Source organism: Amblyomma mixtum, chromosome 4 (genome assembly GCF_055824585.1).
Source record: "Amblyomma mixtum isolate Tamu chromosome 4, ASM5582458v1, whole genome shotgun sequence".
Classification (NCBI taxonomy): domain Eukaryota; kingdom Metazoa; phylum Arthropoda; class Arachnida; order Ixodida; family Ixodidae; genus Amblyomma; species Amblyomma mixtum.
In genome coordinates this window covers 128,737,106-128,765,105 of record NC_143015.1, presented here as the reverse complement: position 1 = coordinate 128,765,105, position 28,000 = coordinate 128,737,106, and the positions used below count along the sequence as shown (strand labels likewise).

Sequence of the window (28,000 nt, the reverse complement as noted above, 5' to 3'; positions counted from 1 at the left end):
TAACCTGAACTTTCCTGTAACCATAAACCTAAACTTCGCATGGAAGCAGTTTCCGATAAGTCAGTAGTAAAGGTGCTGTGATTAAAATTTACGCGCAAGAAAGAGAGCGATACGCGCTATGCGGCTTAGCGCCCGAAACAACGTATAGAGTGCGCCCGGGTAGCATGCTGATAATCAGTAACCTAACCTAATCTGAACTGGGTGTGCAGGCCGTTTACTACGGTGGAAGCGGTTGTCGGTATGTTCATAAACTCCCTCTATTTTAAAGTAAAAAAAAAGAAATGATAGAAGTCGGGGATTGAGTTAAGCCTATCTGTTGTAAATAAAAAGTTAGTGCTGCCCCTAAAACGGCACCTTTGTTCTGGAAACAGCCAGGAAACTTCCTCCAGTCGGTAGCACAAAAAGAAAAGAGACTAACGGATGATTTGGAGGCGCGAAAGTATTTCCACCGATCGTCTCGCTCGGTGAGTGAACATTAGAAAAAACAAACGCACAAAGACACGAAACAAGAACAGCAAGATAGAGTGGACAGAATTGTCTGCAGGTATCCGGCGCACATAAAGAAGTACAGAGAGATAGTAGTGGAGTGAAAAATATGAACACGAACAAGTTGAAGTCGCCCTATAAAAGGAAACCATAATGGGGAGCGTTCGGCTGAGGCGTAGCAGAGATTTCCCAGTACAGAACACACCCGCTGTTGTTATTTATTCTTTGGTTCCATTTGTTTGTAGACTCAGAAAAGCAGCCTCAGGATTGAAAATATTGATGAAACAAATTCTGGAAAACTCCTCTGTATGGCTCAGCTGAGCTCACCTTTATAAGACGCATGTAGTATTTAGCTTTTTCGAAGTACTGTGTGGTCAGTAAAAATAATTATCCCCGTCTCACAATAGGCAAGTAGAATTCAGCTTTTCACTGAGCCAGAATTGTTCTCGTTTAAACATTTTAATTGTTTATCACACTGGTTTTATAGCGGCGCTCGACAAGGAGGGAGGTTTTGAAACTTCCACGCAACCTTTTGGTGAGTTTGGGCAAGATATTACTGTACCCCATTTCAGCCTTCCGCTACATGAAACTTTCGGGCGTTTGTGGGGCGTGGCTTGAGAATAAAGCGCGTATCATATACAGGGTGTTTCACCTAAGACTTTCTGCAATTTTTAAAAATAAGCTATTTGAATTAGATGCGCGCTTTTTCTGGCATAGCATTGTCAGTGGTGTAGTACATCATAATTCAACTAAGACGTGCTAACTAGCAGGCTTGTTAACCAATATTTAATAGTTAACTTTCAAACTATTACCGTTGGGCTCCTTAATTATTGAGAGGCATGTAGCCCACCGTAAGTAATGTCCATATCCGTTTTTAGAATTTCGAGAACGCGATTATCCTCGGCGCTGTGGCCCAACAAATTTTGGCTATCTCGACGAGTTAGGTTCACTGGAGAGGTTGCTTTGCCTGCAAGCTTTTCAAACCGCATGTATTTTGGCGCGATGTAGGCGAAATTTGTTGGGCCACAGCGCCGAGGATAATCGCGTTCTCGAAATTCTAAAAACGGATATGGACATTACTTACGGTGGGCTGCATGCCTCTCAATAATTAAGGAGCCCAACGGTAATAGTTTAAAAGTTAACTATTAAATATTGGTTAACAATCCTGCTAGTTAGCACGTCTTAGTTGAATTATGATGTACTACACCACTGACAATGCTATGCCAGAAAAAGCGCGCATCTAATTCAAATAGCTTATTTTTAAAAATTGCAGAAAGTCTTAGGTGAAACACCCTGTATGTTACTTCCGTCAGCACAGTCACCTGAATGACTAACGTGGAAAATTGGGCGTGTTGGTACATGTCTTGAACAAATAAATGGCAACGCAAGGAGACGGGGACTAGACGGGACAACAAGGACGGCGCTGAACTTCCAACTTTTATTTCCAACGAGTCGTGCGAACATATATGCACTCTGAACAAAATCTTTTCCTTTAAGGGCATTATCTACGTTTTTGGAATGACAAGTTGAGGGAACATGCCAAAAACGTAGATAATGCCCTTAAAGGAAAAGATCTTGAAGGACATCTGGCCGCCCACTGCCTTACGTGTGAAGAATGTTCCCCCAGACCTTACTAGCACCGTCATAAGAAAAAAGAATAATCAACGTGTAACGCGCGAAATCATTGAATCGGAGTTGATTTATAATCGGGGAGAAGCATGTGTTAGCTCCGCTTCTATCACTCTTTTTGATAAAGAGCTGACATATTTGCGCATGCGCTGACGATGACGCCGGATTGTTCAGAGTGCATATATGTTCGCACGATTCGTTGGAAATAAAAGTTGGAAGTTCAGCGCCGTCCTCGTTGTCTCGTCTAGTCCCCGTCTCCTTGCACTGCTATTTATTTGTTCAAGACCTGAATGACCAAGGTGCCAACTCAAGTAGACGGCCTCTTACAGAATTGTTACCACACGGAAACTTTCCACCAGGTTACTTATGAAGACACCGTAAAAGACGACTGCTAGCATACCCAGGAATTCTGGACAAAGGCATTTCTCATCAGGAAAGTGTTTGTGAATCCAATTTTTTCACGTATTGGAAGACTTAACTATAGCAATCAATATACCCGCAGATCTTCCTGTCGGCAGGCTAGCATTTTTTTTCCTAATAATGTTTTTGCTACAATCAAAAAATTTCCTCACTGGTTATCTATGCCGACCTTAAATGCTCGATGCGAGCGATGGAAAATCTTTAAACGAAAGGTTTTGCTACGAATCGTAAGAATGCACCATTACGTCCTATATTTACATAACAGTACCTTACAGTATTCCAATATTCAAAACCTTTGCCCAAGAAGACTGGGCATGAGCACCGTGAAGGGTAAATATTCGAACGGACCTGTTAAACCCCCTTTAAAAACGTAAAATAGGTATCCTGAACGTGCATAAAACGCGGTGAATGTTATCCGAATACATTGAACTCTAACCACTAAAAGAGAATTCACAAATGTGCGCAGTCTTCTCCTGAATTGGTCGAGAGAGGCTAAGGAGGCGTTCATCGACGGAAAACGAAAATGGCCAAAACCGGAACTATAGCGGTCAATACTGGAATTAAAGCGCTCAGCACCGAACTATGCAACGGTCAATACTGGAATTCTGTGGGAGCCGCCTGGTTTCGTAAAACTTCTCGCGATCCATTATCGCCGATTCGAGAACAAAAGCTACGGAAGAAGGCTACGGAACAAAGAGTCGTCTGTTTGCATAGGGCGCCGATGGGGCGCCGGGTCAGGGAGGGAAATATAGGTCGAGATTATTATTCACGAGCTTCTTCGTCGTAAACAGCTTATATAATACGCGCCGTCGGTTCGCGGGTCCTTTTTTCAAATTTCCTCCGCGGGAATAATGATCGCGTGAAAAGACGGTGGCCGCTTGGACCAATCTGGTCAAAGGGACGGTCTTTTGTTAATTCGAGCTCGTCCAAACTTTCGTATCTTTCCTTTTCTTGTTTTCAACCAGCTACGTCCGGGTTTTCTTTTTTTCTTTCGTTTGTATCCTCCTGTCATGCTTATAACCGGGACGTCATACCAAGCCTCGTTTTGCTTCCGAGACGTACGCGCTCGAGCGCACGCCGAGGACGGATAGAAAGAGGGTGCAAGATAAATGGAAGGAAAGAAAGCGTGGAAGGGCGAGTCTTTGACGTGCAATTAATGACGGTGTTGTGAAGCAGGAACTCATTTATACGCTCTGTAACCAGGGACAGCGCGGGGTGTGAGAGAAAAATTTGAAACGTTGGAAACAACAATGAATGTATAACAGAACAGCCTAGGATATACCGTATTCTGCTGATTCTAAGCAGCAGTGCGCTTCTTCTTTCCTTGCCTCGTTTTAAAGCGAAACCCTTTAATCGCTCATACTGTCGTCCGTTAACAAAACGTGCCACACGCGTTTAACTCGGCAACTAAAAACGATAGACGAAAACCAATGGTTGCTACCGATAGAGGAGGAAAAATAAACCTGGTGGCCAAGTTTTATGACTGCAGATTAATTAGTTAATTAAATATAGGCAAAAATGTCGAAGTTGCGTAGAAATAGCGCGGACGTCGATATAGCCACGGGAACGGTGTGACGTCACATCCACCGGAAGTCGTCATGGTATAGTAAAAATTGTCACAGAATGGTCGTAAAAACGTCGGATTTGTGTCAAATTAGATGTAAAAATGTGTAATTATGCGTAATTAACACTCCCCGAAAGATGTATAATTTGGGTATCGATATAGCCACGGGAACGGGGTGACGTCACATCCACCGCAAGTCGTCACTGCATAGTGTCCTCGGCTTTCGCCTCTCAACACTTTAGTTGCCAAAGTGTCCTCGCAATTTTTCTTCCTCGCTCGACTTCCACCATCTTTGAAACCTTCATTACGCTAAACTCAAGCGGCGCCCAAGCATGGAGGAGCGTTTTGAGGTCAGAGGAGGAGTTTTTTTTTTATGCACTCATGCTTGCAAACGGTCTCATCCGAGCTGTCGCAGAGTTCGCCCTTATCTCACACTTCAAAAGTGCTTCGATTGCGCTCGTCTAGCTGGGATCCACACCGTAAAACATGTCGATTCAAGGACTGGCGCATAATCCACCGGTATATTTCCTTCTTCCAATGTATTAGGTAGACGCCCTGAGTGAAGATAGCAGCTCCCAGAACACGCTCACCGCTTACAGCCGTGAAAGTACGGTACAAGCCGTCGTCTCTCCGGCTATTTTTCAAGCCCTCCTTTGCATTGAGCGTGAAAAGGTGCTCAGATTCAAAGACCCTTCATGACATGCAAAAAAGGCTTTTTTTTTTTGCATTATGCTCATACTTAAGAAAGAGAGGGGTAGTGGGTGTGGGGGCTGAGTACAATCGGCTGGCTGGCTAGAACCGCGAAAACACGGTATGCAGATCCCGGGCGGCGCGGACCTCTCATTGTCATCGCGTTGTTCACGTTCTTCATTTTGCTTCTTGTTTTTCTTTTGTGCGCTTTCAGCGGCTATCATTGTCACTGAACTTCCCTCATCTTCTGCCTTCCCTCTCCTCCTAGGGTGCAGGTTGAAAGGTGACGGCTAGGGAAGAGGGGGAAAGCGCTGGTGAAAGGGGTAGTGGTGGTCGATCAGCGTTGGTGAGGCGGGGATGATGATGAGCGTCTGGGTCCCTGCTGCTCACATGCCGCTTCCCTCCCTCTCTCTGCGCTCCTCGTGCGCTGGACTATGCTCGCTCTCTCACCCTGTCAACGAATATGAGCTGACGAGGACAGAGGCAAAATAGACGGCATCGCGGAAACTCCCAGGAGCCTGGTTCCAGTCTACTCCTCTCCCTTTCTTCCTCTCCTGACTATGAAGGCTAGGCCCAACCAGAGATATAATCTCGTCGTTGGAGGGCTGATGTCCCGCGCTTACGCGAGATATGTCCATGTGCGCGGCGGTGCGGTGAACGATGGATGGTCCGGACGGCAGAGATTTAATCATGGACGTCCCCGGGACATCGATATTGGACGATATTTTGTATTAGCGCCGAATCTACGGGATCGACAATAAAGGGTGAAGTACGATGAGTTGAGTGTCTTTACTACGCTGCGTAGATTTGTTGCGGGGGAACACGCGTTCTTCTGATGTCATTATTGTGGCAAAAGAGACTAAGTTGGAAGCAGTGTAATTGCAGAAGCAGCCAGCACTCCTTACTTGCAGCAAATATCAATACACCGAACACATTCAAAGCCGTCCGTCTACTCTAAGTTCCCCGTTGTGGCAGACCCGCCTGATTCGCGTGATCGTGTCGTCGTCAGCACCAACACAATTTCAGCTGCGCCCACTACAGGACAAAGGCCTCTCTCATTGGTCTGCTGTAAACTCTCGTTTGCGCCAGTTACCGCCCTACGTTACCGTACTGGGCGTATTATCCGGACCACCTAGTTTCCGTCTAACGTGAATGCGTTCTTGCCCGACAGCACAGTTTCTCGTTTTGACGAGCTAGGAATTAATAAAGAAATCTTACACTCTAAATATAAATGCTAAGACCTTCTGAATTCCCTCAAACCTCTGGTTTGCAGCACTCAACTACTAGCTATACTTTACGGGGAACCGATCGCTGAAATCATTTGTGAGTTATTACTCAATTCCCAGATCGATGCCATATGCGCTATCTCCTCGCTTCATAACAGGCAGTCAGATCTCAGCTAAATACTTCTGCTGCACTGACACAATGACTTTGCTTCATAACAGGCAGTCAGATCTTAGCTAAATACTTCTGCTGCACTGACACAATGACTTTGCTTCATAACAGGCAGTCAGATCTCAGCTAAATACTTCTGCTGCACTGACACATTGAGTTTACTTCATAACAGGCAGTCAGATCTGAGCTAAATACTTCTGCTGCACTGACACATTGACTTTGCTCAGTTTATTGCTTCCCATGGCGATAAAAAATATTGAAGATTTGTTGTTCGAAAAGATGATGCTCACGAGGTTCTTATTTCCAGATTATTTATTAGTGACTATCTTCATTTATAGTGAGCTTAATAAGTTCACTGTCAAGGTAGGTATGACGTCAATATGAAAAAGATGTTTCCTCGCTTGTGCGGAGGGCTTTCGGCTGAGTGCGTTCTGATTCGGTTTGATCCGTTCATACTAATTTAGAGACGGGAAAAAATCTCATTACGAATAGGAAGTGAACTCTTGCGTAAGTAAAGACGGCGCAAGAGACGCATTGAGAAGGGATTGAATAAATGAATGCCGGAAAAAGAATGGCGAAACGAATGAGCTCGAGCTCATGTAGGTAGTTTTGTTAGCAATGAAGTCTATATGTCATTTGCCAATAATTGTCTTTAAGCGGAAGAAAATTAGCTCGTACAGCCAGCAAGGCGACATCGGTATTTTGAGCTCTAAATTTGAATGAATTTTTGGGAATGGGCTCCACAGAATAATAAAGCTCAACGCCAGTACTAAAAATGTCCACAAAAGCTGAATTGGATGTAAAGAAATCAATCCGTTTTAATCCAATATTCCGAAGGAAAGCTTTGAAAAAAAGTGGAAAAGAAGCAAATAAATAGCAGTTATCCACATCCAGCCTTCGCAGTGGGGCTCTTGCCAGCTCTGGACGCTATCGCACTGACGTCACTACCGCTCTTTATTCATTCTCCATTTTTAAGTTTACCCTTTAGAGGATTAGAAAAAACAGTAGGGTTTAATTTTGACTTGTTTTTTTTAGCTTTTGTCGAAAATCACGCGGCTTACACTGCGCTGCTTCTGACGTCATTGTCATGACGTCACTAACCGAGAAAAGGTTTCTACAACATCCAGTTCACACGCGTGCTCAGCTTGTGGTTATGAGATGACAATGACAGAGCCTAGCGTCAGGAAACGTGAGCTTGCCAAAATCGTCCCACTCATTTGTGTTTTTGGAGTGAGCGTAGAGTCCGAAACAAGCGTAAACACGATGACGTCATGTGTCACTCTTCGCTGACTCCCATCAAGCGCGTCGACAGGGCATGCCTCACACAATGTGCTGTGACTGCTCCCACGCTCTGCACAAGTACGCGCGGCGAGCTATTAATAATACCCCATGTTTGTCATTCTAAGCCCGTGGGGGAGAAAAAAAGAAAACTGAATGGCCAGTTTGATGTCATCGTTATCGTAACGTGCTCAGGAAAAGAAAAAATACCGGATGGCTTATCTTTTTTTTTTATTTTGAACCTGCACTCAGGACACAATTTTATTTTATCAGTGACCACCTTTCCTGATTGTTTTTATTCTCATCGGCTCCTCAGGGTTTTGCTTTTATCTGTTTTAACGCTTTTAATTCCGTCATCTTTCAGCCGTGGCGAGTCTACATCTTCCGCAGGCTTTTCCTCCACATTTCATGCTTCAGTCTGTTCAGGTTTTAGTGCCTTTATCTTTGTCACCTTTCTTCGTCATTCGTTTAGCTGTGTTTGTTGTTGGCTTCTTCGGGATCCTTTTAGAGCTTTTTGGAATTGTTTCGTTACGCCCCCTGCCTTCGTTTCCCCCGGTTTTTTTTCTCGCTTGTTCTGGCTGCGTTGTTGGTTATCAGTGACGATAAGAATAGTTGGTCTATGTGTTGGCTCTTTCCGTGCTCCCACTTTGCTGATCTTTGCGCGTGCGCATCATTCCCTCCAGTTCTGTATAAAAGGTGCGGATCGGCTCCCTTCCCAAATAAAAGTTGTTAGTCAGCGCAGTTGTGTGTCCTTCTTGTTCTGGTCCTTTGTCTGCAAGCGCTGTTTTTCTCAAGCTGCCTCTGTATGGAAGAGCTGAAAAAGCGGAACAAGAACCTCCGTTGCTTCGTCGGCGAACCATCGTTCTGGTGTCTCGGCGAGCAGTATTTTGTGGAGAGAAAAACAATACCTGTCACACAGTACAAATCACGCGTGCTCATCCAGGGTTTTGGCTTATTGTAATCAATTTGCGAAATACATCTGAGGTATAATAGGACTAACTATAGTAAAAGCATCGTCGCGGAATGAAAGGTGTCGCCCGTCATAAATTCGCCCAATGGCAGGAGATAAGTGACGTCACTTTCGGTGAAGGTATTAACCGCTTTTAAAGCTATCCCACTACCAGCACATTAAGGTAAATAGGTGTCCTTGCGAGTTTTTTTTATTATGATACTTTTTAGTAGAAGCACTTTTCTATCGGTACTTGGATCCAAATGCCACGATTTTTTTCACCGACGTTTTTGTTCCACATTTTCTATTCATTTAGTCGCACTCAGATGAGAAACAAAACAGGGACAGTGCACTGATTCCGTCCCACGTTATCAGCTTTCAAAGTGCTGCCGTTCGTATTTGTGCGGAGCGTATTCTTGGGAAGAGCCGTGGCCCTTGTGCTTCGATCCGCTGTAAATCCAATGTGACTTGGGCTTACGTCAGTCCTTTTCTCGGCTCCGGAAAGTGCTGAAGGGAATCGCGTTAGCGTGCTAGCTGAGTATAATGGGCTTCTAGTTCTCCCCGGGGCTATTTAAAGGCGCTGCCCAAAAGGATCATAATAGGGGGGAGGGCGAGTCGCTCCTGTTCTTCTTCGGGAAGCGAATTTGTACCTTTCAGAGTAGCGCGACCCGAGGTCATAGCTGGCGTGGCCTGTCTTGCACAGGCGCGTTTCTGTTGTTGCCAGGCAGGGTGCCGAAGTCCGCGCTTCTTTCTTTCTTTCTTTCTTTCTTTCTTTCTTTCTTTCTTTCTTTCTTTCTTTCTTTCTTTCTTTCTTTCTTTCTTTCTTTCTTTCTTTCTTTCTTTCTTTCTTTCTTTCTTTCTTTCTTTCTTTCTTTCTTTCTTTCTTTCTTTCTTTCTTTACTTCTTCCTTTCTTTCTTTCCTTCTCTCTCTTTTTCTTCCCTTCCTTCCTTCCTTCTTCGTTTCTTTCTTTCCTTCTTTCCTTCTTTCTTTCTTCCCTTCCTTCCTTTCTTGCTTCCTTCATTTCTTTCTTTCCTTCTTTCTTTCTTTCTTTCTCTCTTTCTTTCCTTCTTTCTTCCTTTCTTTCTTTATTTCTTTCCTTCCTTGCTTCCTTTCTTGCTTTCTTTCTTTCTTCCTTTCTTTCCCTCTTTCTTTCCTTCTCTGTTTCTTTCACCTTTGTTTCTTTTTGTTTGCATGTTTAAGTCCGACTGGTTCTGACTGAGAAAAAAGGCACACTTGAACCGCATGTCAAGCACGTACGGCGGACCCTGGGGTTGAAGGAGAAACAACGCACGAAGGCTGGAAGGGAATATAAAGGAAGTAAGGGTTAAAGGATCTAAGAACGGAAGACAAAGGAAACTGGAACGGCTGCATCTTATGGCAAGCACGCTTGACGAACGGCAGAGAAGGAAACGAACGAATAAATGAAAACGGGAGTCTCGAATTAAAAGTATGAAAGAAAGAAGGAAAAGCGTGGGAGTGACGGCGAAGAGGAAAATAAGGAAGGTAGGGAGGATAGGGGCGAAAAAAAAGTTACCGGCGAAATCGAGGCTCTCGGCGCGCATAATCGAATCCCCGAAGAAATCATTTTCTCTTTCGCAACACCGGCGATGCTCGCACGTTCGGGATGAAGCACGGGTAAAGGACAAGGTTAAAAATAAAATAAATTGGAAGGATCTATAGGGACAGAAATATATAACTTCCCCCAAGATTCCATCTTGAGTCAAGACGGCAGGGGTCTGGATGGTCTCCTCCTCTCGCGCAGGACTTTCGCGGCGTTTTGCAACCCTGTGCTGTCGGGATGGGCTGTTGCAGTACGGATAAAAGAAAACGCGCGGAACCTGGCTTCAGCTGTTGCTGCTATAGGAAGGGAATTTCAGGGCTGGTGACTTTAAGAGGCCTCTACTCAGGTCCCTCCGGTGCGATAATCCAAATCGAATGGTTCTCACGAAGAGTGCCCGCTTTGCTTCGGCATGCCTGAACAAAGTCAAGTATGTGAGATTTTCCGGCCTACTCCTCTGGGTGCTTCGAGGCTGCTACTATGAGCCAAAGGCTTGGCCGTATTTATTCAAACCCGCTTGATCGATTTTCTTGCCGCGTCCGCAGGTGCATTCACGAGGAGCGGTGTGCAGTCGCCTCAGCTATTAAAAGCGAACTGTCGTGGCATACTGCGACGTTCGACTGCCATCAGTGCGTTAGTATTCGTTAAATTTTGAAGAGAGGAAATACATGGTAACTATCTCACTCCGGGCGGACAGTGTAGTGAGCAGTGCAGGGTCCGAATGAACGGAGCCGGTATTCGCTAGCGTCGACTCACACGGAACACCTCACTATGACCAAGGAGTACTAGACGAGAACATGTTTTATGAGTACACAGCGGGGTTAATGCAGTGAGATATTGGTTTGGTGATAGACAAACTACAAACACATCGAAATAACTCACTGTACAACAGACAGCCCAGGCGTATGGTGTACGGTGTACAATGGTGTACAGGTGTATGCTGTGCGCATGGGGTGGTTAGTTGAGTCGTCACGACTCCGAGAAGCAGTGGGTTTGACCTATTCATGGCTACACCCTATAACAGTGCCTAATAAGTACGTTCCCGTCTTTCTCTTTCCACAGTTTTCACTCTTTTCATCATTTTGTTTACAGTGAACGGTTTCGGTGTCGACCAATATCGAGAGAGGTCTTCCTCGAATCTCTAATCTCGGCTAATCTATTCTCAGCTAATCTCCTCGAATTTGGCTAACATCAGTTTTCTGTTTTCACAGCAGGGCACAGTTTCAGAGCGACAAAGAGCGGAAGTTAGCGCCTTGAACGCAGCACCAAGTCGGACATTCAGAGCCCACAATCGTCCCGCGGCCCGGCGCCCGGCGCCCGGCTTCTTTCTATGCTGTCACACCACAGCTAACGCTCAAACATTCGCGTTACGTACACGTAAGCTTCCTGCGATTTTTTTTTTAGCGACTGCTTCTGCAGTGCTCACTACTTGCATTAACTAGCTAGGTAGTGATATATGTGACACGCAGTTACCACCGCCAAAGCTAGTAACCGTGACTGCCTTTTTTTTTTTAAGTGTGTGCTACCTATACGTCGAAGGGCCGCAAGCCCGCAGCGTTGATTTGGTACATAACACCAGGCATCGCCCTCTATCCGCTTTTATTCTGGCTATAGCCAAGGCGGAATCGAAATGGAGAATTGTTCGCCGTGTGATTCCTGCTTGGAGTACAACGGCCGCGCAACACGGGACGCACCATGGCTGATATCTCCTTCCCTGTTCCTGTCCCGATGCGTGGAGCTCTTCCTGCGGACAGGCGTGCGCAAGTTCCGGCTCTACGTGCATACACACGCACTCTACTCGTTCCCGGTCGAACGTTCACAAAACATTATTATGGTTCTAGTGCGCTAGGACAAGAGCTTCCATTCAGCCTCTTAGCCGTTGTCTGCGCGATTCCTCTGCGACCCTGAAGTGTTGGGTGGCAAGTGGGATAGCTAGGTCACGTGACCTTGTGACATCATCATAACCTGCCCAACGGATTGTGAGCAAACTGCCCACCGCAGCAGGTGGCGGTTCAGTTAATAATTAGTTGGCCCCGCCGCGGTGGCTCAGTGGTTATTGCGCTCGGCTGCTGTCCCGAAAGACGCGGGTTCGATCCTGGCCGCGGCGGCCGAATTTCGATGGAGGCGAAATTCTAGAGGCCCGTGTACTGTGCGATGTGAGTGCACGTTAAAGAAACCCAGGTGGTCGAAATTTCCGGAGCCCTTCACTACGGCGTCCCTCACAGCCTGAGTCACTTTGGGACGTTAAACACCAATAACACAAACCAAACCAATAATTAGTTGCGAGAGGTTGCTGGCATCCTCTCGTGACCTGGGTTTTACGAGCCCTACCGGTAGCAGCACCTGCCATCGTCCAGGGCTATGGTGCACCGCTTAACCGCTGAAGCACTGCGTCAGGAATGGTATGATGACTGCCAGCGGTCTATGAATCAATCAATCAATCAATCAATCAATCAATCAATCAATCAATCAATCAATCAATCAATCAATCAATCAATCAATCAATCAATCAATCAATCAATCAATCAATCAATCAATCAATCAATCAATCAATCAATCAATCAATCAATCAATCAATCAATCAATCAATCAATCAATCAATCAATCAATCAATCATTTTTTATTCAAGACAATAATACAATGACCAATGTTAAGGAATGACCAATACCGCAAGTATGGGCGTTAACCCATTAACGCTATAACGTCATACCGTTAACGCGGAGCTGAAGTGTCTCCCGAAATTCAGCGTTTCGCTTCCATTGCAACGCACCCGCCGCGGCCGGGTTTGAACCGGCTTCTTCGGGCTCAGCCACCGAGCGTCGTAACCACTGAGCCACCGCGGCGGTGCCGTTTTGTACACCGTTCTCAAGTAGCGCAAACACTAAGCCTGCCAAGGACTACGTGGACAGCAGCCTTAGCGTCATCGTAGCAGCGGCTTTGGGCAGCGGCTGTGGAAAAACTACTACTATAATCCTAGAGCTCGTAGCCAATGGAGCGGAAGCTCCGAGCGACGGGGCGGCGGCTTCCAAAACAGCCTGGATGGCTCGCGAGCGCGTGCGAATGGCGCACTTGGGCGCTTGTGGATTACTTGTGGATGTCGTCGCCTCGTTATCGTACCACGGTTTCCGCTCCACAGTCAACAATTCCAAAGACGGAGCAGGCTGTTTCTTCACCTCCCGCAAGGTGTGCATTTGGGCGGAGGTAGTTCGTGTTTGTAAACGAAGGTGGCGCTTTGGTGACTCGTGAGCCCTGCAGCTTACAAATATACGAGTGCGTACTCTGCGGAAAGCGTAGCGTCAGGCATCCTCTTACGGGTCTGTTTGCACAGGTCGTTTCCGCACTAGCGTTGTCTGGTTCGGTGTCTTTTGCGAGCCTTTGTTTTTGCAGGGTCTCTGAGCCGCGCTAGCACCGAGCCGTTTGCACAGACGGATGGTTTAGTCATTCAGTGAAGCCTGTTGCGTTTTGGACTGGGGCTAAGAGCGGCACAAAACGGAAAATGCATTTGCTATTGGGGCCTAATTATACCCGACTGAGTCGGATGACACTCAAGCGAAAAAAGGTGAAACTTTGACAGCTGGGTATCGAGAGAGAGAGAGAGAAAAGGCAGGGAGGTTAACCAGGCGATGCCCAGTTGGCTACCGTACACTTGGGGAGGGGAACAAAGGGGAAAAAAGGAAGATGAGCGGCAATGAAATGAGTTTTCTAAGTGTCCAGCGACCACTATGTCACGGGGACAGAGGGCGCGCACTGAAAACTTAGAGATTATAGACGGGAATACAACCCCGAGTCCCTTAAGAATCTCAGGAGCGTTGCAACTCTCGGGGAGCTATCAAACTTTAATGAGATTGTTTTATTTGTGCTTGGCCGCAAAACGGCGAGTTTGGCGAGGAAACGCGCAGAGTGCCAGCTTGTGCATAGATGTCTGGTACCACCGACCGTTTTGTTCGATTATACGTCAAGTCTCTGCTGTTGTTATTGGCTTAAAAAAAATGTATCACGGAGATCACTTTCGCCTGACGCTCTGATTTATACCGGGTGTTTCACCTAAAATGTTCTGCAATAAAAAGAAAGGTTTTCGAGTTAGAACAGTGTTAGGCTCCTTATTTATTGAGAGGCGCGCTGCCCACCGTAAGTAATATCCATAACAGTTCTTAGAATTTTGAAAACGCAGTTACCCTCGATGGTGTGGCCCAACAAATTTTGAGTACATCACGCCACAATATATGACCTTTCGAAAAGCTCTAAGGCAAAAAAACCCTCTGGTTCACTTAACTCGTCGACGTAGCCGAAATTTGTTGGGCCACAGCGGCCAGGGTAACTGCGTTTTTGAAATTTTAGAAACTGATATGGATATTAACTAGGGTTGGCTACACTCGCCTCAAGAAATAAGGAGACTAACAGTAATAGCTAAACAGTTAACTATTCCAGAATGTTTAACCAACCTACTAGTTAGCACCACCTATCTGTATTCTGGTGGCTACACTGCTGACAATTCTGTGCCGAAAAAGGGGCTCTTCTATCTCAATACGCTTATTTTTAAGCCTTCCAGAGCATCTTAAGTGAAACACACGGTATGTAGGGAGGCTCTGAATTCAGATTGGAAGTTCCTCACGGACACGAATTATACAAAAAGGAATGGGCGTGGACAGGACATGCAAGCTGAGGTACTGACCAACTGGAAATCGCTTAGGCCATCGGAAATGATACGAAGAGAACGTAAATTTGATGGACGGTAGCTGATTGTGGTACGGAGTGAACGCAAAAGAAGATTAATTAAAGGACATTGGAAAGAGTCTACTTCCAGCAGCTCACTCAGCTCGGCTAACGATGATGACGACAATAATCATAGTGATTATTTTTTTTATTTATTTATTCAAATACCTCACGGGCTCCGACTGGAGTATTATGTGAGGGGGGTTACATAACTAGGGTGCGAAAAAGAAGCAAGTAGAAGATGGTTATTTTAACATTGTTATACAATAGCAAACAGCCAACCAGGAAATACAACGAAATTGAAAAAAAAAAACACTAAAGAACCCACTTCAGAAAAAACAGTTCAGAACAAAATGCTTTTTCTTTGAAAATAACATAATCTCAGATGTGAACAATGTTGTCAGGAAGACAATTCCAATAAATGATTGCACTGGACAGGGCTGATGAGTTGAATGCAGTGGACTTTCCCGAAAGGCGTTTAAAAGTGAGGTAATTATGCAACCGGTGAGATGTGCGGGCCAATTTTGTAAGAGGTAGTGTGGAGGAATGATGGCTGTAAATAATTTTATGGAAGAGGCAGATAAGTGCTATTATTCTTGTTGTAACAGTGGAGCACCACGGTGTGACCGAAGTCAATTTGGAGAACAGAGAGCCGAACAATGAATGGCGCGAACGGCACGTATTCCATGTTTTTGTGTTTTAGTTAGGGCTGTGCATAAGTGAAAAACTAGCATGCTTCTTTTGACGATGCAGAAGAGCCCCTAGACAAGCAGGTAGTAGGGGTAACGTAGCCAGCTTTTAGGTACTAACTCTCGTTCCTACAAAGCGCTCCTGCAGCAATCGCGATTACGTCACACCGAGGACGACCTGCTATCTTCCCAGCGACTGCAGTGAACGTCGGTTTGGAGAACAATAAAATCTTTTGTGCCTCACGAAGTGGGTGACGCCGGATAAACGTGAATCATATCGTGGTTTTGTGATGATTTTCCGCACTTATCAGAGGACCCTGGATGTTGTACGTATTTGCTACCCTGTGAAAGAGACGGGCGGGAAAATGTTCGCAGCGTCGGATGAGGAGTGTCTTTCAAAACGTTATGCTTTGATCGCGTCCGGTGAAATTGAAGAACAGGATATTTAGTTGGTCCTGTTACGCACCAATTAACGATTAGAGGTATGCACGCGTGCACACTGACACCCATAAACTGAGTGGGATATGGTTTTGTCGTATGTCTTCTTCACATCAATAGCCTTTTTGTCTGGTAGTGGTGTGTGGAATCATTATACTCGACCTGGGTATATATACAGGGTTGTCTCCACCTCACAGAAAAACTGAAAATTCAATGATTCCAAAAGTGGGGACGGTAGCACGACGCGGTTTTCACGGAAATGCACAGGAAAACGTGGGTAGTTTTATTAATAATGAGAAATTTGATTGCCTGAAGGGCTACATTTGTCACTGATAGGTGGCAGTTTTGCCTTTCAGTTGTGTCAGTGGTCTGTATATTGGCACTACAACGCCGCCTTTTTGTAAGAAATTTTTCAGTAGAAGTTCTGGTTTTACACAAACTCTCATATTTCTGGAAAGAACCCATCGAGTCTGCAGTTTTCGTGTTATTGAATTTTTATTTTCTTCTGCGGCTTTTGCACCAACCTAAGTATTTGGAATCTACCTCGCCACACATATTTTTTTTTTGTCGATCTTGTTGACATTTGAAGGAATTCAGTGCCTTGTGTTACGAGCGGTACTTCTGTGCGAGCTTCGGTGCCGTACATTTTGTGCTGTGCCATAATATCAAAACAGGAGCCAGATTAGGCAGCTTGGAATTGTTCCAACATCTTCTGAACACATATCTACTTAAAAAGATACTAAGGCAAAGGAAAATGTACTCAAATACCCGAGGTTATTACGATGCCTTTGACTTGCTGAACGGTAGAAAATGCCTTCAAATAACAAGGTTAGACATTTCATACCATGATGCCCGTCCTGTAAGGCGTTTTTGCTCAGAGCGCAATACGGTACAGATAAACAAATGAATACAGAAAAAATAAGTCCGCTACAACCGATGCGCGAGCACCGAATGTAGCGCGGAATAACGTTGAATTGGCAAAACAACGACTTTTCTGATGCCCCAGATCTAGAGCCTGGCGACAAAACGGCGACTGCAGATTTTATTTCCTTCTTCCCTTTCTTCCCATCCCGTGCTCCATCGTCCTTTAAACCCCTTCTTACGCATGCAAACTCCCAAATGCTTCTGCTTAGCTTAAGAGCCTGAAAGCTCAGGCTGGCTAGGCACTGCGCTTTGAGGGAATGGGATTTTTTCCCTTCTTTCTATATTTTGCTAGCCTGCACTTCGGATTCAACGCAAGCGAGTCGTACGAGCATATCGTGCAGGAACTCGGGACGCTGAGGAATGCGCTGCCTTTCACGTTTTAAAAAAGATGACGTTCACGTGCCTCTGATGCGAGGGTATAAAGCGAATGTGATGCACTCTGGTGGGCGCAGTATGTGGCTGTTTTTTGTTTGTTGGAGCCGCATTTTTTTCGTACGATAGCGGGATGAGAGGCCCTCTCTTGGGTTAACGGAGCCGGCGTCGTGATGTACCTTAACCATAAACGCTGACGTTTACGAGTAGGGAGCTCTTTGATCATAGTAGTTGCGAAATCCAGCTCCGAAAAGTAGAGGTTAGCTGATGGAGGCGCCATCTTGGTACCGCAAAAAAACAACAAAAAACTGTCGCCTTTCGTCGTCGTGCGATCCAGAAGAGCTGGATCCGATTGCTAGCCTTAACTTTCATGTATCGCTGAGAGCTTTGTATCTATTCACTTCTGGTACTGCTTCTATTTCTTGTGAATTTGTCCCCTGACACCACCGCAGTTATCAACCACTTCAGAGTTCCTAGCTTGAACACAATTCATTTTACTGCCCACAGGCGTCGCTGCACTTTGCTAACCTCTTAGTCTAGGCCCATTCAGTCTGCCGGATTTTATTACATGCGGCCTGCGCGGCGTCTTGCAACACGTATGATGAAACCGCTCGGAGCCGAGCAGTTGGATGAGGTAGAGTGCGCTCTCTGCGGTCATGTACAGTCTTTGTCAAAAGTAACCAGGCTGCATGGTTTGCTTTTCATTTGTGTAGAAGAGCATTTACAGCTTCCCCTAAGGTCGAAAAGTTCCTTGAAGGTGAGGACAGGAGTTCTCCTTACCATACAGAGATTTAGAGCTTAAGGGCTGGCATAACAGTTTAAATAAACGACTGAGAAGCAAAGCCATGCAGCCTGGTTAATTTTGACAAAGACTGTACCTCAGATTTACCCAGTATTGGGTGCAGCTACTCATCGGAATGGAGGATAGGACCGATAGAGATATGCTATCGATTCCATTCCTCCCCCTCTCCCCCACTTTTCTTGAGGGCAGTGCAAGAATTCTTGAAATTTTAGTTTCTACACTCTGAACACGAGTCCGCCCATATGGGACTAAAAAGGGAGTGTACTAGAGTATACTCACTTCTTTTTTACTTCCCTTTCTGTCTATGTGTAGTGGTTGAAGCCAGGGGAGAGTTTCTGGGGAATTCTTAGGGAGGAATGTGTAGAGATGGGATAGGGTGAGGCTCATGTGTTGTTTGGTCAAATGGTTAGGGGAGTCGGCCATGGTGAAGGAGATTTGTAATGATGGAGTAATTACTCATTGGAATGCACCCAAGCGCAGCCTTACGGCTACGATTAAAAGTTTTCAGGTCATGTTTTGAAGATGAGATTTTGGAAATTGATCACGATTCCTAATCTCATTCAGGGCAGAGAAACATAAGACGAATATTAAGCAGACATGATGTGAGCAGTCCTATAAGCTATACCCCATCGAAAACCGCAACAGAAAATTTTCTGTTGTCACAACAGATTTTCTTGTAGTATTTTCGGACCTGACGACGTAAATTCCAATAGTAACGACAGGCTTCCGTGTAGTATTGAGTCGTCTCCTGCCGTAAGAACAGATAATTTTGCAATACAACAGGAAAATATGTCGGAACGACAGGACGACAAAAATTTGTCGTATTTTGGGACCTGCTCTTTCGTATTTTTCGACTGGGTATGTATGTACAGGGGCCGTCAGAAGTAAATCGACGGCAATATTAACGAAAAAAATTTTATTGTCACAACAGATTTTCTTGTATTTTCGAACCTGACGACAGAAATTCCAATAGTAACAACATGATTTTGTGTAGTATTGAGTCGTCTCCTGTCGTAAGAACAAATAATTTCGCAATACAACAGGAAAATATGTCGGAACGACAGGGCAACAAAAATTTGTCGAATTTTGGGACTGGCTCTGTTGTATTTTCCGACTGAGTAGGGTCGTCTTGCCTTTCTCTGGGCTCTATTATGTTACGAATTCAACTTCCTCTCCTCTCAATTCGCAGAAACAGAAAGAAATGCCTCTCCTATAAAAGGAGAAAGGCGCGCAGCAGCTCTGCCTCTAAGCCCCCTCTTGAATTCGACCATCGCTGAAAGCGGGGATGCAGACGCACACGCCTCTTCTTTGTCGTCCAACAAACGACGAGCTCGCGGGGAAATGCTGAAAGGGCGTTTTGTCTCATTTCTCGTCACGCGAAACTGCAGACAGGATCAATGGAAAAATAACGAAATAAAAGAAAATAAAAAAGAACGGAGAGCCAGGAGGAGAACAAAACGAGCGCTGGGGCTTTGTGTATGCATTGCGGGGAAAGCACACGCACCCACCGCAGGGGTGCCTTGTTTTGCTGCACACGCAACACTGCACAACCGCCAGTGTTGTTGGCAACGAAAACCGCTCCCTCTGCCGCCTGCTGGGGCGTCGTGCTTATCCCCTTGCCGCGTTGGACGCCGTTGCTCAGAAACCGCACCCATGGACTCTTTTTTTTGTTGTCTGTTTACCGCTTCTGGTGTTGCTTCTACAACTTAAGATGTACCTGTGGTAAAGAGGGGGGGGGGGGGGGGGGGTGTTTGTTCATGTGTTTGTTTCAGGCCACGATGACGATCTTTACAATTGCGACTTAGTTGATTGAGAATGTTTTATAGTTGAGTCTGCCGCGGTGGCTCAGTGGTTACGGCGTTCGGCTGCTGGCCCGAAAGACGCGGGTTCGATCCCGGCCCTGGCAGTCGAATTTCGATGGAGGCGATATTCTAGAGGCCCGTGTACTGTGCCATGTCAGTGCACGGTAATGAAGCCCAGGTGGTCGAAATTTCCGGAGCCCTTCACTACGGCGTCTCTCATAGCCTGAGTTGCTTTGGGAGGTTAAACCCCATAAATCATAAACCAAACAGTTTTATAGTTGAGACATTAGACACAGTGAGGAAAGTATACTGCGCGGGCACCAACAAAGATTAAATTCCACATACTGCAGGCTTATTTCATCACCTCTAAGGTTAACTTAACTTAAGGTGTACTTGTGGTAAAGGGGGGACCTCCTCTTTAACACATGTAATTTAACAAAACTTCTGCTTGGGCTAGATGGTGCATAGCTTATATTGAAATGAATTAGAGCGCACAAGAACACGCCCACAAGAGGAGGAAATTTGTTTCCTCCTCTTGTGTGCGTGTTCTTGTGCGCTTAAATTCATTTCAATATACCACAGGTACATGGTAAGTTAACCTTAGAGCTGATGAAATGAGCCGGCAGCATGTGGAATTTAATCTTTGTTTGTGCCCGCGCAGTTTACTTTGATCACTGTGTCTAAAGTCTGAACTATTAAACTGCTTGGTTTATGGTCTATGGGGTTTAACCTCTCAAAGCAACTCAGGCTATGAGAGACGCCGTAGTGGAGGGCTCCGGAAATTTTGACCACCTGGGGTTCTTTAACGGGCACTGACATCGCACAGGACACGGCCCTCTACAATTTCGCCTCCATCGAAATTCGACCGCCACGGCCTGGATCGAACCAGAGTCTTTTGGGTCAGCAGCCGAGCACTATAACCACTGAGCCACCGCGGCGGACTCAGCTATAAAACTATCTCAACTAAGTCGCAATTGTAAAAATCGTCATCGTGGCCTGAAACAAACACATGAACAAACAGCCGACCGGCTGACCAAGTCTTTTCATGGGGAAGGACGGTGGAAAAGAAGAAAGTGGCAGAATAATTTCAAATAGATGCTGGAAAAAATTTTATTGCTTTAAGTGCCAGCGAGTTTGAGTGCCATGAGGGTTTTTCTGGTCATCACCGAGGGACGAAGGCTTGATTCAGTTCTTCATTTGTTTGAGGTAGTCAAAAATTACTTTATTAAACGCTGTGCTGTTTAGCTGGTCGTCTAGTAAACTAGTAAGGTAGATATTTCATGGCATATCTAAAACATGAGAAGATGCAAGACCAGGGTCAGTTCCGGCCGTCGCATTTTCGGTGCCCTACTGGCATCTCCGCTATCAGTTTGTGTCGACCAGCCATTAAAGTTTTACGCCATCCGCGTAAGGCATGTTTCCTTATGGTAGAAAACGTATCCATAATATTGGCAGTTTAGGGAGATGGAATATTTTCCAAGGTAAAGGTGATTTTCCTCTGGAGGCATGCATGCACAAGCACTGGGCGTTTATTTATTATCTCGCGATTTGAACTGTTAAAGAATACCATGTTTTTTTTACTCTATTCATATCACCTAAAGAAACTTTAAGCATCTTTAAGTTCTTCGAGTTTACGAAGGGAGCTTTTTCTTTTTTTTTTAGTATGCCCATGATATGCAGTTGGAAGATAGCTTACGCTATTTTCAATGCAAAGTTTAAAAAATAATAAACGAGCAGGTAAATGTTGGCAGAATATTTGAAACCCGCTCACTGCATGATTAATGTATTCGTTTACAAGCGCGGAAAAATTAAACTCGAGCGATTTCTGGTTTAGAACTCCCCGCTTTCATTAAGGACTGAAAGATATTTATGAGCGACGCCTAGCGAAGGTGCCTACGTATGGCCGCTTTGCGCTGGTCCTTAATTCATTCTGTTTCATTAAAAATGCGCTGGAAAGGTTTCCAGGGCTAAAACCAGTGGTCTTCGGCTTGACCTGGCCCAGTAATTACTCACATAGCAGAGCTTCGCGGCAGATTAGCTCGCTGATTATACTCGTGGAGCTTGAAGAAAAATTCAAAACTTCCCTTAGAAGGCCTACTCATTTTTCATTGGCTGAAAGGCGAGCGCGGTAATTATTTCCATTGGTTGGGAGGTGATCACGTGATGCCAGAGTGGTAACGTCATTTAGTTTTTCTGTTTCTAGTTACGTACTTCAACTAGGGCTCCGTCTATTACAAAGACGCCGACACAAAGTGCACGAAACCTCGTTTGAGACAAACAGTGCTGGAAAAGCAAGCTTTGGTTGCAGCAGTGTTTAGTACAAAAAGTTTTGTTCGCACTGACCACATTAAGAGAAAAAAATTCATCTCAAGCGTGTACCTGAATGGATATGCATACTAAGCGATGAGTCACTCAGAACAACTTCATTTCGGAATCAGATTAAAAACCCTTAATGCGTTTCGGATAGAGCCCGCTGTTTATCCAACGAAGCCGAGTTTACCGAAGCGCTCCAGGTTTAGGCGGGGGGCGGGGGGGGGGGGGGGGGGAGGAGCGGGGCGGGGGGGGGGAGGTCAGTTCGTTGCACAGATTGCATCAGCGTTCACCGCGCTAAGCCCATGCTCGCTCGACACCTGCCCTAGAACATTCCTACATGCGTGAGCTATATGCTCTCCTAACGAGTGCTTTAGGTATTAGTCAGCGCTGAGCTGTCTCTACGCTTCCTGTCGTCGCTATCTTGCGGATGAAACAAAAACAGAAAAAAAAACCCTGGGTAAAAGCCTGCTCTGGCAGGTTTGCAGCGTCGTACTTCGTGCAAGAAGATTTCGCCATCACACGCCAACTGTCACTACGCTACGGCCCATCGTGCGTGCACGCAGTGTCGCAAGATGCATGCAAGGCGTGGCTTTGCTGAGGCTCGGCTTACATATCGCTGGCGGTCACTTCACTCCTTTCGTTGGTTTTGGGCGCTTCTGGAAAAAGTGTGACATTTGACAGTTATCAGTGCGTTGATCCCGAGGCGCATGCTTGCGTGGGGGCGTTGCAAGTGATAACCGAACCGTGGCACCGATAAGCCCAGGAGTTCACTTCGGTACTGATGGGTTTGCTCCAAGGTGCAATGCGAGCTGCAGTGCAGTGGGCATAGCAATTTATCTATGCTTTTTTCTTTGCTTTTGATGGTTCTTCGTGATGGTAATGGCTGTGAAGGCCGTGACGCGGCTTGCTTTTGCTTCATGCAATGTAAATTTCAAAAGGTTATCGAATTGAAAGAAAAAAAGAAATGTTACATTCATATCAAACTTTGTAGCGTCTCTGCTTTCATGAGAATATCACATTTAGATGCACTCCTATAACCAATGGCCTTGTATTTCCTTCACCGATGTTTGCATACTACTGTTGAAGGATAAGAGCTTTTGTTTTGATTTTTGTGATGATCTTATTTTAATGACGCAAGGGTGGCTTGGCCAGAGAGGACCTATTTTTCCAACAGTTACACCCCAGAGATGCCGAGGAACAGGCTGAGGTAAAGCTTGCACTTATTGGAAAACCAGTCTGTGCTCAGAGGCACTAGGGATCGAACCCGCACTCAAATCGTTGTTGGACACAGCGTAGTTCAACGGGCCTACACTTGGGCCTACAAGCAATTACAAGCATTCCTCACATGCAACATTTAATGACAGGATATAAAAAATAAAAGAAGAACACAGGAAAAAAACAAAATAATTTTCAAGGAAAAATGAGGTACAAGCAAGGACTTGTAGAGGAGACCTAAGAACTAAAGGGCACAACTTAGCAATGGAAATCTAAAGGCGTGCGCAGAAACCGAGGTGAATGAAATGAAGGAGCAAATTACGGAGACGCGAAATGAGGTGAACGATGACTAAGGTGGTGGTGGTGGTGAAAAACTTTTATTTCATGAAATATGGTTTGGGAGCCACAGAGTGGCCCCGCTGCATGGTCGGCGTCCCTAGTCCGGGACACCGCATGACAATGCCCCGTCTCTCGCCCGTTTCACCAGAGCCCTTTTGGACTCAAGCGAGGAGCAGTTGAGGAGGGCAGTCTCTCATGCCTCCCTGGAAGGGGTAGGGGAAGGGGGGAGGTGGGTTATTTTGAGTACATGCCCACACCATGTTGAAGATATCACAGGTCTCCCCACAGTGCGGGCATCGCCCATCCGTGTTAGGATCGTAATTTTGTATGATTGCAGGACAGAGTACCTGACTAAGGGATTCCACTCAAGGGCAGCAGACCGGTGCATTACCTCCTCTTTAATTAATACGATGCCCGCAAAAACCACTAAGCTCTGCGCACACTAATCTCCGTCTCGCTCTGCAGAAATTCCCCAGTTTCGCCCTTGACCGCGTCATCAGGGTGATTGATACGAGTACTGTGCCCACCCTTGTCGGGATATTGCGACATCTTTCGAATTATCGAAGCGCTGTTATCGTCGGGCTTTCACGTTCTGCACTCTAGGCGGGAGTGGGAGTCGGCCGCGGTTGTCTCGAAAGTGCTGTCAGATAGATCCGATGGGAAGTTTCACAACCTGTATAGCTTAGCGAGCCTGCCTGTAGACTTTCGGGATCGGGGTTCGTGTGGAACCTACAAAGCTTTGGAGCGCATGGAGAATTTAGCGTGGACAGATTTAAAGCAGAGGTTGCTGACTGTTGAGCATCAGCTCGCAGAGTTGATTGCGGCCGCGGTGGAACGCATTTGAATCGACAGAAAATAAAAAAAATGAATAAATTCGCCGTCAATGAAGAAATCACCATCTAGACGGTCGAAATTAGCTTAGATACCTCCACAATACACTCTGCTGCGTTGCCATTCAACCAGGCAATCGTCCAGCCAGTTAATGAGGCAGTAAATATGCCGTTCAGTGTATCTATCAGCCAGTCCTGAGTCAATCAATTGGCTCTGCCTGTCAATCAGTCTGTTGCTCGCTTGGTCGTCCAAGCTAGCCAATCAACAGACCTATTATTTCCCAGTCAGTCAACGAGTAGGATGAACAGTGAATCGGTGGGCAGCGAATGCTCATCCCTCACCTCGCGTTTGAAAATAAAGGGACGATTTTGCACAAATTTAAAAACCCGGCACAAACACTGAATAATACTCGTGCTTGCCCATTGCTTATTCATGACTTCCCGCTGACCTTAACTTGCAGTGTGTTGTCGCATGTAAATGAACTGTGAAAAGGAACTGCAGAAATGCACGGAAACACAAAAACAAATGCTGTTCTCCCAGGTGGTGAATTAAATTAGTGTGCGGTTGCAATTAACTTATGATTCATACAACGCACTAACGGCGTCACTATTTGACAGCCTTGAAAATACGATTTTTTTTTTCATGTGCCCTCAGTTCTTTCTGTCTTGTACATGCCTCATTTTCTCCCGATAGTACGTACGACCACATATTTATTTCGTTATTTCGTTAATTGCTCGCCTGATTTTTCTCCGCATGGTCATTCAATCCGTTTACTGGTTACTTTGGTAAAATTACGAAAATGTGGTTGTTCCGGGAGCACGTTTAAAGTCACCTTACCGGACGAACTTTCGTCGAACCATCGATTATGGTTGCTTCGTACCGGCCAAGAAGAAAACTTTCCACTTTGACATTTCCGAGTTATCAACTAGAAGGTGAACCTACTTTTGTTCCATCACAAAAACAAAAACAAAAATCCGTGCTTATGTTTGACTATGGAAGGCTTAATTACTGAACTTGAAACACTTTCGAGGGTTTACGAGGTTAATAAGCTAAGAGTAATAACATAGGGACTGAAATGGCACATCCTTTCTAGTTTCAAAAAGATTATTACACAGAAGTAGAGGAAGCAGTAGCCGGGAAAAGACTCTATTACCTATGGCGCTAAGAAAACAGAGAACCCAGTACACGTGAGCTAGTACAAACACTGAGGCTGTGTTTGCCGTGTCCACTGCGTTCCAGGGGGCATGTTTTCTCAGTGACGCAGGTAATATATGCCGTCCGTCCGCAGTCTTCGTGTCGGCGGAAACCCGAGTCTTGAAGAGAGTGGTTTGGCCCGCAAAAATAGCCGTGCTCCAGAATTCGTTGAGCGAGTAAATTGCTTGGGTATGCATACGTGTAAGGTCGGCGCCGTACTGGTTCCTGGAGACCCTTGTCTTTCATGTCTTATTATTATGGAAAGAGGTTGTCCGGATGTGGCACAGCCTACACGGAGGTAGTTGTCCGGGCGCGTAGGAGTTCTATATTGTAATGCTGTAGCTCGAAATACGTAACGGAAAAACGAAGAAGGTAGCGGCTGTGGTGTGCCTTCTTGTTCTTCAACCTCTGTGTTATGGACAACCGCGAACCCTGAAGCAATAGGAACTTTAGCAGCGCTACTTCTTTGTACACCAACTATACGCGGTGCTCACTATCATGTGTGAGGGAATGCAAGCTATTTAAAATAAGCATTTCTTACTTTATCTGTCGGTTTCAGTAATTAGTGGCAGCATGTGAGTGAAACGTCCCGAATGGACTCTCATACAATGCACACAGTACTTTGTACGTTAAAAAAAGCTCCAACTCAATTTCAACCGATGTTTCAAGACATACTATTTAACTTCTGGAGGATGGAAGGTAGCATTCTCGGTGGTTTATGGAGCACCTATTATATTCATTGTTAATTGTGCGATAATTTAACTAATAACTAATTCTATAGGGCTAGACAAAAAAAAAAGCTCACTCAAGAAGGTTGTATAATTCAAAACCACCGCTAAACAACACAATTCCCCCAAAAGTGCAGTCTATCTCGTCCTTGAGAGTAGGTGTAAACGCCAAATGCAGTGTAGGAAAAGTTGACTCAAGGACGGTTCCTAGACGGTGGTAGCCACACTGTAGTATTCGCCTTGCTGGACATGCTGCCGCCTTCGCTAGCTTTCGTTCTTCGATCACAACACGCATGCCCACCCTAGCAGCTTTCACTGCGCAAGAAGCCGCCGCCTTCAAACACTTTTCCACCAGATGAAAAGCGTTCTCGGATTTCATCGCCGCTTTTAGCGCTTTACGTGCTGCACCGTTGTGTCGCTTCTCTCTTTTTTCCTGGACAGCGCACTGAGCGTCCCTTGCTGCTTTCGCGGCTTGACACCCGGTCTTCGGCCTTAGCGACGCGTTAGGCCACCCTGGTCGCCTTCTCACCTTCGTGTGTTGTTACCTAAGGTCGCCATTGGCGGGTCATTAGCGATAATTTCTAATGCTTGCCTCCAGTGTCCAAAACAGCTTTCGCTCGACCATCCTGACCGTCTAGTTTTACTATATTATTTTAGTTGTGCTGCCATACCGTTAGCGCAACTGTCAGGCGCTCTTATTTTCGGGCAAAGCATGGCTGTTGGAGCTAGTCGGTTGTACATTCTGTTCAGTGATGCGCCACAACTGTGATAGTAACAAACGCTTACAGGGAACAAAAACGGAGACCTAGAAAGTGGAGCGTGCACTGACAACTGCTCTTTAAGCAGACAAAGAAGTACTTTTATACACTTCTTACAGGAGCGAGCCGTACCACTTTCCGCGCTCCTCTCCGCCGTCATTCCAAAAGATAGTACTTTGCACAACATCTTTACACCGGGTGGTCATCATCATTCATCATTGCTCATTGTTATACCGTTAAAGGCCGCAAGGCCATTGCATAAGGGGGGGGGGGGGGTGATATAAAACACAAGAGATGAGTGCCACGCGTCGCACTGAGTAGTTTTTAGAACGGCAATATAGCAGATAAGACAACAAAATCTACAGTTAGAAGCAGTTAAGAGGGTCGGTGACCGCAGACAATATAACTCCAACAACAGGACGGATAAGCCACAAAAACGACTCTTGAAAACACCTAAAAAGGACAGCGACAGGATAATAATTTTTTAGGATTAGTTAGTACCAAGCATGTAGAATTCTTGCATGGTCTGATTGCAAAAGCTAATGTTTAGTAAGAGAACAAAGCGTTTCATGTGAGCGAATGAAAACTTCGCAACAGTTACCTGTTCTGGCTAATGAAGAGGTAGGAGTTATCAAGAAAGTCGCCTTTTGTGAGGTAATTATGAGGTATCCTGGGCAACAGTGTTACAATTTGTATATCGCGCTCAACCAGGTCAGGTAGGTTTCGGTAGCTTCATGCTATACGCACCAGAGATTTGGTTGTAACAGGATAGGATGTATGGGGCTGCATTATTCGGAAGGGATCCCAAGCGGTTATTCATCATTTGAGAGTCAGGATACTAAAATGTCCCAATTATGGAAAAATCAAAGAAAAATCATTACTCCCACATTCCACTAGCCATTTACTCACAAT

The 28,000-nt window shown here is 45.5% G+C and overlaps 1 protein-coding gene across 8 annotated transcripts in view; it reads left to right on the top strand.

Moving 5' to 3' along the window:
* The window catches only part of LOC149348194 (BAI1-associated protein 3-like), a 397,925-nt gene that overhangs the window by 16,256 nt on the left and 353,669 nt on the right, over positions 1-28,000 (top strand). The gene's annotated exons all lie outside the window — the stretch shown is intronic.